The sequence below is a fragment of the Lactuca saligna genome, chromosome 3 (assembly GCF_052625555.1).
Source record: "Lactuca saligna cultivar CGN05327 chromosome 3, ASM5262555v1, whole genome shotgun sequence".
NCBI classification, from domain to species: domain Eukaryota; kingdom Viridiplantae; phylum Streptophyta; class Magnoliopsida; order Asterales; family Asteraceae; genus Lactuca; species Lactuca saligna.
The window spans coordinates 180,654,458-180,666,954 of record NC_136419.1 but is presented as its reverse complement, the minus strand read 5'-3'; the positions used below and the strand labels follow the sequence as shown (position 1 = coordinate 180,666,954).

The 12,497-nt window shown below is 39.5% G+C and overlaps 1 long non-coding RNA gene across 3 annotated transcripts; it reads left to right on the top strand.

The window, feature by feature from the left end:
* The first annotated feature begins 48 nt into the window (after positions 1–48).
* LOC145034064 (uncharacterized) lies at positions 49–5,739 on the top strand. Of its 3 annotated transcripts, none has more exons than XR_013677858.1 (2): positions 49–1,458; positions 5,516–5,739. It is a non-coding gene; the product is annotated as an uncharacterized LOC145034064 (long non-coding RNA). The 3 variants fall into 3 exon arrangements; XR_013677860.1 differs by lacking the exon at positions 49–1,458 and adding an exon at positions 3,725–4,044; XR_013677859.1 differs by lacking the exon at positions 49–1,458 and adding an exon at positions 4,152–4,931.
* The last annotated feature ends 6,758 nt before the right edge of the window (positions 5,740–12,497 follow it).

Genomic DNA, 12,497 nt, shown 5'->3' with positions numbered 1-12,497 from the left:
CCTAGGGCAAGCCTAGGATGAGAGTAGCAGAGAATGGCAGTAGTAGAAGTGACTTGGTGGAGTCAAGGCAGTTCTTGAGGAAAGTACGGATAGATGTGGAAGGTAGTATGGGCCCGTACTACTGAAAGCAGAGGATCCGTACTCGAATCAAGGAAGGCCAAGACAAGACCAGGAAGCTAGTAGTAGTATCATGATCCCTTGAGATATTTCAGTGTTCTGATGTTGTTATGATATGTTTCAGAATGGTAGTTTTGCATCCGAGACCAGCAGTCGGCAGCTCAGATGCCGGAGGGGGATCAGGATCGGGATCAGGCCTGGAGGTCGGGCAGATGGATGAGCAGACCAGAGAGTTCCTTTCTTCTGAGGTTACCCGCATCATACTGGAGCAGACTCCTGTGATCTTCGGTTCGATCAAGGAGGGTATTTTAGAGCTGATGGATTAGAGATTGAGTACTTTCCGTGCTGAGATGGCGGCCGTGATGGGGTCGCGCACACTTACGTTCAGGGAGTTCAGGGCATGCGGAGCTCCAGACTATCATGGGGCGCGGGACCCCATAGCGAGTACCAGATGGTTGGCGGATGTGGCCAACGCTTTCCGCACTAGCAGGTGTACCGAGGGGGACAAGGTCAGATTGGCGTCCTGTCTTCTGAAGGACAGGGCACGGGATTGGTGGGAGGAGGTCGGACATGCCATCGGGGATGATGCGACATTGGATGCCATGAACTGGGCTGATTTCTCTACCAGGTTCAGGGCGGAGTTTGCACCAGTCATTGAGGTGCAGCAGTTAGCTAGGGAGTTTCAGGACCTGAACCAGACTACATAGACAGTGGCGGAGATCACCACCAAGTTCAGGGAGAGGGCTCTTCTTGTTCCACAGTATGCAGCCGATGAGGAGATGAAGAAGGCCCGTTATCATGAGATGTTGCGGAGTGACATCCGCATGTTTGTGAGCCGGTCCAGTTGTAAAATGCTGGACGACATGATTGCCAGAGCTAGAGAGAGGGATATTGATCTCGAGATGGAGAAGAAGAGGAAACCGGAGGCGGTTTCGGGTTCAGGCAGTGTGGGCAGAAAGCCCAAGGTTTCAGATCACAGGTCTAGGAGTCAGCATAGCCACGGTCGGTGTGGCAAGTGTGGGAGATTGCACGAGGGGGCGTGCAAGGCAGGGAGTTCCGGCTGCTACAAGTGCGGTCGGATTGGGCATTTGAGCAGGGATTGTACGGCCCCTGCTACTACGGTTACAACATCAGATCTGATTTGCTTTCAGTGCAATCAGAGGGGACATAAAAAGTCCCAGTGTCCCAGTCTAGCTGCAGCAGGGAAGGTGGTTGCACCTGCCCCTGCCACCTTGAGGATTACGGATGGCCGGCAGGTCCGATCTGATGCGCCAGTGGCGAAGAGCAGGGCGTTTCAGATGACAACAGAGGAGGCGCGAGCGACTCCTGATGTGGTGACGGGTATGTATCTTCCCTTCACCTTTTAATTATCATTATCATTTGAATATTACTTGATGATATGTTTTATTTAGGGTCGTTCTCGGTGAACGGCATCTCTGCTTTGGTATTGTTCGATTCGGGGGCTACCCGATCATTTGTATCGCTTGCGCTTAGCAAGAGATTTAGCAGAGCTCCAGGGGAGCTGGATTGTCCATTAGAGGTTGAGATAGCAGATGATAGGACCGTGAGGGTCGGCAGAGTACATAGAGGGTGTTCCCTTCAGATATTTGATGAGCAGTTTTCAGTGGACCTGGTTCCTATTCCCATGCGAGGGAATAAAGTTATTGTGGGTATGGATTGGCTAAGCCCCAATGGGGCGGTGATTGATTGTGAGCTTCAGCTAGTGAGGGTTCGCACTCCCAGTGGGGGAGAGATAGTGATTCAGGGCGAGAGGCCCCAGCGAGGACCGACCTTTTGTTCCGCCGCAAGGGCGAGGCGCTATGTTCAACAGGGTTGCGCCGGTTTTGTAGCTTACGTCTTGGATGCCCGGGAGAAGGGCAAGACGACGATTGATGACGTTCCTATTGTTCGTGACTACCCGGATGTGTTTCCCGATGATTTGCCGGGGATACCTCCAGGGAGGCAGGTTGAGTTCAGGATCGACCTGGTTCCTGGTGCGGCTCCGATAGCCAAAGCACCGTATCGACTTGCTCCCCCTGAGATGCAGGAGTTGTCTACACAGCTTCAGAAGCTGTTAGACAAGGGTTTCATTCGGCCGAGCAGTTCGCCTTGGGGAGCGCCGATCTTATTTGTGAGGAAGAAGGATGGGTCGCATCGTATGTGCATTGATTATCGGGAGTTGAACAAAGTAACGGTGAAGAACCGTTACCCACTTCCGAGGATAGATGACTTGTTTGATCAGCTTCAGGGAGCGTCTTGGTTCTCCAAGATCGATCTACGCTCCGGTTATCATCAGATGAGGGTTAGAGATGAGGATGTACAGAAGATTGCTTTCAGGACCCGGTATGGTCATTATGAGTTCGTAGTGATGCCATTTGGGCTCACCAATGCCCCAGCCGTGTTCATGGATCTCATGAACCGCGTGTGCAGACCGATGCTGGATCGGTCGGTGATAGTGTTCATAGATGACATCTTGGTATATTCCAAGACACAGGGGCAGCACGAGGAGCACCTGCGGGAGGTGTTGGAGACTTTGAGGAGGGAGAGACTTTTCGCAAAGTTCTCCAAGTGTGAGTTCTGGTTGCGCAAGGTGCAGTTTCTTGGTCATCTCGTCAACCAGAAGGGTATTTTGGTAGATCCGGCCAAGATTGAGGCCGTGATGCAGTGGGAGGTCCCGAGGTCTCTATCTGAGATTCGGAGCTTCCTGGGGTTGGCAGGGTATTATCGGAGATTTATTCAGGACTTCTCCAAGATAGCAGTGCCGCTCACCCGACTAACCAAGAAGTCGGTGGTTTTTCGTTGGGGGCCTGAGCAGCAGGCGGCGTTCGAGACTCTCAGGCAGAGATTGTGCGAGGCTCCGATCCTTACCTTGCCAGAGGGAGTAGAGGATTTCGTAGTCTATTGTGATGCTTCGATCACAGGTATGGGAGCAGTATTGATGCAGCGAGGCCATGTGGTAGCTTATGCCTCGAGACAGTTGAAGCCTCACGAGGCTAATTATCCTACCCACGATTTGGAGCTGGGGGCAATTGTGTTTGCCCTCAAGATTTGGAGACATTACCTTTTATGGGGTCCGCTGTACTATATACACGGATCACAAGAGTTTGCGATATCTTATGGATCAGCCGAGTTTGAACATGAGGCAGAGGAGATGGTTGGACGTGCTGAAGGACTATGACTGTGAGATCCTTTATCATCCAGGGAAGGCCAATGTGGTGGCCGACGCCCTGAGCCGCAAGGTGTCGACGGCCCCTATCAGAGATCTGTGCATGAGGATGACAGTGATCACTCCGTTGTTGGAGCGGATCAAGGAGGCTCAGATGGAGGGCCTCAAGGAGGAGAGGCAGAAGTGTGAGAGGATAGTGGGCCGAGTAGCTTCATTTGATTACGACAGTCGGGGTTTGTTGACGCTTCATGGTAGGGTGTGGGTACCGTACTGGGGTGGGGTACGGCAAGTATTGATGGACGAGGCTCATAAGTCTCGATTTTCTATCCACCCAGGAGCGACGAAGATGTATCGAGATCTTCGACCTGATTATTGGTGGCCCTGCATGAAGCGGGACGTCGCTTGGTATGTTGAGAGATGTTTGACCTGCCGGAAGGTCAAGGCGGAGCACCAGAGACCTCACGGCAAGATGCAGCCGTTAGACATTCCCGTGTGGAAATGGGAGGATATCACCATGGATTTTGTCACCAAACTCCCCAGGACCGCACGTGGAGTGGACTCGATATGGGTAGTAGTGGATCGGTTGACGAAGAGTGCTCATTTTATTCCGATTCAGGAGAGTATATCGGCGAAAAAAAACAGCTTGAGAGCTTATAAGTGTTTTTGTGCCATTTTGTGAAGGTGTGAAGAAGGAGAAGAAGAAAGGAGCAAGGAGAAGAGTTGTAGTGCAAAGATCCAAGGGCAAATCTGAGTTATTTGAGGTATTTTCGGATTTCCCCTCTTGTTATATGCTTTAAACCTCCATTAGAGCTCTTCTAAGATCTAGTTGATGCTTGTTCCAAGCCTTATGTTTGCATGAATGCCTTAATAAGTCGAGATATCTTTAGATCTGAATGATTGGGTGTTGTAGAGCCCAGATCTACTACCTTTTTGGAGTTACTTTGCATATTAACCATAGATCTACCCATTTTGTGCATCTTTTAGCCTTATTTCCCTTATTCATGAGGTTGTACACGTAAAGTTGGAAACTTTACGTGGTAAATCAGCTTATTGGACTCAGATCTATCAATTGTATGTGTTGGATTCAAGCAAAATCGAGTAAAAATCAGTTGCATGGCGGCAACTCGGCGAGTCGGGAAGAACGACTCGACGAGTTGGGTCGCGAGTTCCCGATTCCTTCATTTTTACCAGTGTCGAGTGGATCCAGTGAGTTAGAGAGTGGACTCAGCGAGTTGAGGGTAGACTTAGTGATGGAGGGACTCGGCGAGTTGTTCATACAACTCGGGGAGTCCAAGGCAATCTTCTTAAGATCAAGAACAACTCGTCGAGTTTGTTCATCCGGCTCGGCGAGTCGGATGAAGATTGTCTGAGTTCTTGGATCAAGAGGGTACTCGTCGAGTCGATGCCACACTCGACGAGTAGCAGCGAGTAGAACTGAGAAGTGAGAGTAGGACTCGGCGAGTTGGGCGGCCCAACTCGGCGAGTCAGCCCAAAGAGAGTTGACTTTGACCAAGGGTAAAAGAGTCATTTTACCCCAAATGCAGTGTTTAGTATTTGATTGAGTGTGTTTATGGACTTGTAGCCGAGGAGATTCAGGAGCAGCAGCCGTTAGCTTCCTGAGCCACACACTCAGCAGCCAGCTTACGAGGTGAGTTTCCTTCCAGTAGGGACGGGTCTAAGGCCACAATGCCGGCCCGTTCAGTTAGCAGTAGTTTCCGGATTTAGGCCCGATGCAGTAGCTAGTATGTTTGATGCCTTCGTGGCTCGGACAAGATTTGTGTGCTATGTCTTATGTGTTAAGTGTTATGTGTTCCGGGCTACGGCCCGATGTAGTATGCAGTATATGTGTTCATGCTAGATGAGGTGTTATGCTATGCGATGTTCAGACAGTCAGTTCCGAACTTCGGTCCGATGCAGGGGACAAGGTCCCAGTCGGTTCCGGACTTTGGTCCGATGCAGTTAGTTCCGGACTTTGGTCCGATGCAGTTAGTTCCGGACTTTGGTCCGATGCAGTCAGTTCCGGACTTCGGTCTGATGCAGTTAGTTCCGGACTTCGGTCCGATGCAGGGGACAATGTCTCAGTCAGTTCCGGACTTCGGTCCGATGCAGTTCCGGGCTTCGGCCCGATGCAGTGGGCAAGGCCCAATATGTGTTTATATGTTATTGTATGGTATGTGGTAGTTTGGGGGAGCTCACTAAGCTTCGTGCTTACAGTTTCAGTTTTGGTTTCAGGTACTTCCGCAAGCAAAGGGAAGAGCTCGGGGTGATAGCATCGCACACACCACAGTTTAGCTCTTATCCTGGGGATGGTTTTAGTTGTTTTGGATTTGATATAGTATGATACAGTTTTCCGCACAGTATTTTATTATGATTTGGGATACATCGCGCATGTTTTTATGTTATGATACTCATATTATGGTTTTGGTATTATTGAAAAACGAAATTTTTGGGTCGTATTTTTGGGTCGTATTTTTGGGTCGTTTCAGTTTGAATGGTCTGTTGTCATTATGTATTCTATAACCATATTCAATAAATATTCAAACAAAAAAAATACAATCTAAATAACTCTTTGTTATATATAAAAAAAGGTATTCTATAACTAGTTAGTTAACCACATTCATGAATGATTAAATGATGATAGAGAAGTAAACAAGAATTTATATGGGATAATGATGTTTTTCAATTTTTGTTCCAATAATGTGATATTTTATGTCTCAATATTGATAGTAGCCTAGTAGGTTTGATTAATTACTCGAAATAATCACGAGAATTTGATGAAGTCGTGCATTAAATATTAATCATAATAATCACAAGAAAACACCACAATAATAATCACAAGAAAATACCACAATAATAATCACAATTGTTCAAAAGAAACACAGAAAGCATACCTACTTGGGAGTCGCTCATAGGGATGCACGATGACAAGAGTGAGATGGAGGCAGAAAATGAGAAACGAGGTGAAATAGCAGCCAAATTAGAGTTGGGAATTTAGGATTAGAAAATTAATTAGAATGGGCAATTACTTATCAATAATGGACTCTATATGGACTATGGATTGTAACACTCTGACGAATGAAATTATGGGCTATTTATAATCAATTACCTATATATATATATATATATATATATATATATATATATATATATATATATATATATATATATATATATATATATATATATATATATATATATATATATATATATAATCAAAGCGGGTGCGGGGTAGGTTGGGGATTGATATATCCAAACCCGGCTCCTTCCCCAGTTTTAGTCTAACGGGGATCCTCGGCCCCATACCCGAGACCTGTTTTTACGGGGAATACCCATCCCCAATTGGGGCGGGTCAACCGGGTTCCCCACCGGGTTGGGCCAAATTGTCATCCTTACATAAGAGTTCTATCATTACCGAGACTAGTGGAACTTATTAGTATTTGGATCTGCTATATGTGTCTTTCGGTAACCTCACAAAGGAGTCAGATGTTTACTCCATTTGTGTGGTTTTATATGACATGTTAAGCGCACGACCATGTTATAATATGGACAACGTAAGTAATAACGATCAATATCTTGTGGATAAAGTCCGAAGCTACTCTGAAAGGTAAAATTAAAAGACATTATTGACGATACATTACAAAGTTAAATGAACTCAAATTCTTTCAATACATTTGCGAGGATTGCATATCGATGCATGCAGCTAGGTAGATGCAATTGAAATTACGACCCTCAATGGTTTCGATCATAAAAGAAATAAATAAATTTTTGGAATTGCAAGAAAGTTGAATCTTTCCTGAAGTGGTTCTTTTGTGTCTACATATGGTAAATACCTAGAAAAAACTTGTACAACTTTCTGCTAACATTTCTCTACAAATTTGTTTGAACCGGAACAACGAGAGAAACAAAACCGTAGGTATGCTAAAACTTGTCGAATTAAACTTAAAATGAATGATTAAAAATATTTAATAAACTTGTAATGATTTATCAATTTCATTTCAAGATTACTAAATACTTGTCATCATTCTTTGAGTTCAACAAATATTTAGCATATATTACCACAAAAGAACCACTATTACTGCAAAAGAACCACCATTTAATCAAATTTGTAGAGACAAGTTAGTTGAGAGTTGTACAGGTTCTTTCTAGTCGTTTACCATATATTACCACAAAAGAACCACTATCGGAAAGATAAACTTCCAAAGATTCTTGAATTCTTTTATGGCCAAAACCATTGAGGGTTGTTGTTTCCATTGCATGTGCACGCACTAATATGTAATCCTTGCAAACATATTGAAAGAATTCGAGTCCTTTTGTCTTTGTAATGTATCGTCAATAATGTCTTTTAATTTTCTTTTTCGGATTAGCTTCCTACTTAATTTGTCTACAAGATACTGATCGTTATTATTTACAATGTCCTTAACATAACATGACCTTGGGAATACCATCTCATGTAAAACCACACCAACGGAGTACACGTAGGACTCCTATGTAAGGGTTCCCGAAGATACATATAGTTGATCCAATTACCCATACATGTTAATAGTCTCGATAATGACATAACTCTCACGTTTATCAACAACGATTTTTTCTTGAAAATCGTATATCTGAGACCATTCCTTGAGGTTTTTATCGACCAATATGTTTCCACTCTTTAAGTGGCAATGTATAATTCTATTATTTTGTGGTGTATAGACTCCAAACTACCTCTTGCATCGAGACATATCTTGATTCGTTGTCTTGTAGGACTTCGTCCCACATTAAATAAAATAAGAAACTTTAAAAGTCTTACAAGCTTTTGTCTCTACACCTAAGACTGTAAATGAACCAAACATTTAATGAGCTGTTTGACAAAACGTCCGTTTGTTTTTGTTTGTTATATTAACAAACAAGCATAACTATGTTTTTCTATTTGTTTAGTTAAATAAATAAACATAAACAATGATTCTGTTCGTTCAATTATATTCATGAGTGTTCGTTTATGTTTGTTTGTAAACATTCATTTACTTTTGTTTGGGAATATAGATGGACTAAAATCATATTTCATCTTTATATTTGAGGTCTTTTCTTGATTTTTTTGATACTTTTTTGTATTATAGCATTTACGTATAGTTCTCTTAATTATGTACAGTTACACATTTGAACATTTATGTTATATATGTTTGTTTGTTTGACATCTTAATAACCAAACACACATAGACACAAACAATATACTTTTTAAACAAACAAACATAAAGAAGAAAATCATTTTTTTTATTGTTTAAGTTCGTTTGTTACTTCAATTAAACTTGAACAAACAAACATGAATAACTTCTGTTCGTATTCGTTTGGTTCGTTTACATCCCTATGTACACCTTATTAATTAATCAAGTAAACCAAAAAGACATTTCGACTAGAATTGTGATGTTAGGTCCCGTTTGATAGTTTCTGTCTGGGAAAATGTTGTCTGGGAAAGTTTTCCGACTGAGAAAGAAACAATGCTGTTTGATTGTACATCTGATTGATTGAGCTGAATGATGAAAAAATGTAATAAAAATAAAAAATAAATTAAAAAAAAAGTTATTTACAAAAATTAATAATCTAATAAAGAAAGAAAGATGCGAAATTTAGTGCATAATTGTCTTTCCAACTCATTCAACCAAAAAGATATGATTTTGGGGCTTTCTAGGAAATATATATCTTACCGGGAAAGACCTTTTTTTGTGCAAATCAAACTGTTTTTCCGATCCATTCAACCATAAAGATCTGTTTGGACCTGGAAAGATGTGTATCAAACGAGACCTTAGGCTAATAATGTAGTCATGATTAGACATTTCATTAAATATTAAATATAAATAATAGTGAAAGATGGAGCTTTGGGGCTCTTGGGCATTTTCTTGACTATAACTAAAACATGATTTCTAAAAACAATCAATAAATTGTAAAAAAAAATGAATATTTGAAACTTACATAAAATAAATAATGAAAGATGGAGCTTTGGGGCTTCTTCTTATTACAATGTTCTACTTTCACATTCTTAGTTGTTATAGTAATCAAAGTTTCTTCCAATGATAAACGTATTAAATGAAAATAGACTCCTCTAATAAATATTTCAATAAAAGTAGGATGCAATAATAAAGAACTAGATAAAGGTAGTAAGTTATGATAATTAATCAAATAAAAGTAATTTGAATTTTAATTGATATAAGTCATGGGTTTAAGTCTCGGTAGAGAGATAAGTGGTTATTTAGGAATAAGTTAGTTAGTTTGCCGTTTAAAAAAAAAAAAAAAAAAACCTAAAACCATAGTTAGTGCCAAATTTGTGACCAAAATCCCTAAGCGTGCTTGAGAAATATATATGTAAGTAAATGAAAGCAAAGTGTTATTATCGGTTCCATCTATCGTTCGAGCCTGTATGATTACTTCCTAGCTATCCATTAAGAAGGGACAACCAAAAACTATGTCAGCAACTTTGAAAAACTGATGGGTCAACTATGGGGATACCTTTATTCAAATTAGGTAGTAACTATCTTTATTTAAAATTAGAATATCTATTAGTATCTAAATTAAAATTATCTTATAACACTTATATATAGGGTTTTGATATATCTTTTTTATTATGGAATAAAAATTATAGAGTTTTTACTCTGTTTTAGATGTGCCTCGAGTAACAAGTCTTATTATAATCATACTAAAGATTTAGTTAACAAAGTCAAAACAAAAGAAAATAAGAAATTCAAAAATAAAATTAAAGTTATAAAATAATATTGATTAATAATATGGACATGTTCGAACACAATGAAAGAAGATAGGTTCCTATTTCTTCCATTTAGACCAAGGTTTTAGAATTTATCAGCATATCAATTCATAAATTGTGATCAATATATTTGTACCTTGGTGTAAAATCTATTTTCACGATAATGTGTAGGGTTGCTCTTTTTCTTTATGGTCTCCAAATGGGTGAAAGCATGAGTCTCTAAAGAAAATATGTCCTGGAATTTTCACCCATTTTAATAGTATTTCAACAATATATTCAACCTGTAACAAAAAAAAAAAATTACTTTTTGAATTCATTTCTAGCAAAAAATGGAAACATAAAAAAGAAACCAGAATATAGGTGTTTCCTTTTATCTTAATGCAGAAAAAACGACTTAATAGAGAAAGTCAAGAAATCCTGACTTTTTACAAAATTACAATTATTTATTTTTACCTTTTGTTTTTCTCAAGTATATTATCATTTTTCCAAATATCTTTTAAACATATTTTATCTAGATGGTTCCGGGATTTTGATCTTTTGGCTCGTGAATCAAATCAAGATTTGCTTAAATGCTAAACTTGTTTATGAAATATTTATAAATTAAGTCAAGGTTCACCTCTTTGTCAAAAGATACATCAAGAGCCACTTAGAGAAAATCGATTAATCAAATCGATTGATTCATCTACAAAGTTTAGGTCCAGCAAAGTAACATCAACACACATAAACTTAACATTTTTATGGTGTCCGTTGATGCTCTCATTGTGCAAGAATAAGCAATGAAAACAATAAGAACAACCATAGAAAAAAATATATAACTTTTTTTAGATTGTTTGTTACACATGACATTATTACATATGACATGACAGATTGTACAATATTTTTCATGTCAATGGGACAAAAACTACAACTTTTTGTCCCAACTAAAAATGTGGGATCTGAACTCGCTCTCAATCTCTCATCTCTATTTTTCATGTCAATGGATAAAAACTACAACTTTTTGTCCCAACTAAAAAGGTGGGACATGAACTCGCTCTCAATCTCTCATCTCTCATCTGTGAAAAAGACAAAAATGTCTTCCTCATCCTCAACATAGAAAATTTCCCTAATCCGGTCTTGTTGTCCCAGGTAACAAATGCAATCTTCTAGAGTGAAGCTTTTGCATACCTTTTTCACCGCACTTTCAATGAAATCCAAAGCTATGACCTTCCTAAGAAACAAATAAACATGAGAGAATTTTCAAAAACTAAATACGATCAACCAGTGTTTTAAAAATCGGTTGAACAGGCGGTCGAACCGGTTGGACCGGGAACCGAGGAAGAAAACGGTTCAACTATCAACGTTTTTACACAAATTTCTGAACCGACCGTTTTTAGATTGAACCGGCCGTTTTTGGAAAAAACCGGTTGAACCGGTTAAACTAAATAAAAATACATGAAAAAAAAAATCATTTTCAATAATAAACTTTGGTGGATTTTTTCACATCGATTTAGATTTCTATAAATAAAAACATATGGTAAATGTTATGTTGTTTTTTGATGCACTTGTATTCATCTTCAACTATAATTTGTTTCGGTTTTATACTTTATTTTATTTTTGACGTATGTAAATTAATGTATAACTTATAGTTATGTGTTGTTTTAATGTATTTAGATTGATCTACAATTTATTTTTATGTGTATTTTTAATGTTTGAACTTGTAGACGTCAAATTTATGATTTATGTATGTATGTATGTGTAGAAAAAAAAGATGAAAATTATAAAAACCGATTGACCCGACAGTCGAATCGGTTAACCGGGAACTGGTCGCCATACCGGTTCAACTAAAAAACCGATTTTTAAAACGTTGCAATCAACATGACAAATCAAGAAGTATATCGGCATTACAAAGAGAAAAAACCAAAAAAGAAATTGATAGGCGTGTAAAGTACTAAAGAAATTAATGCAATTATGTGCACAAGGTAAACAAACATCATGAAAATACAACACATGAAAGATGATGCAAATGGTTTTTTTGTCACTAGAATTTTCGCATATTGACATTTTGATCTATAAAATGTATTTTTTCTTATGCTTCGTATTAAGGAACATGTATATCTTCGAATATGTTACGAATTTGAAACTTAAACGTTATAATGTAGCCCAATAATCTATATATCAAATTAAATTCGCATATCTGCCGTGCATAGATTGAGAGCGAGTTCATGTCCACCGGGAACGCGCCGCGTACGTCGGAATTTCATATTTCCAAGTTCTAGTTTTTACCAAGTTGTGCTGATAACTAAAACCTAATAAGCTCATATACCACTTTAAGCTTTATTAGCATTAATACACTTAATCATGGCAGTGGAAACAAACATAAATTTATCTAAGTGTACATGCACCTTAGATCTGGGTTTACTAGTTATAGCACCGAACTATAAAAACTAACTAAAATGAAGATTACTAACCTCTTAGTTCTTCGATTGAGACCTTGTGACTGCA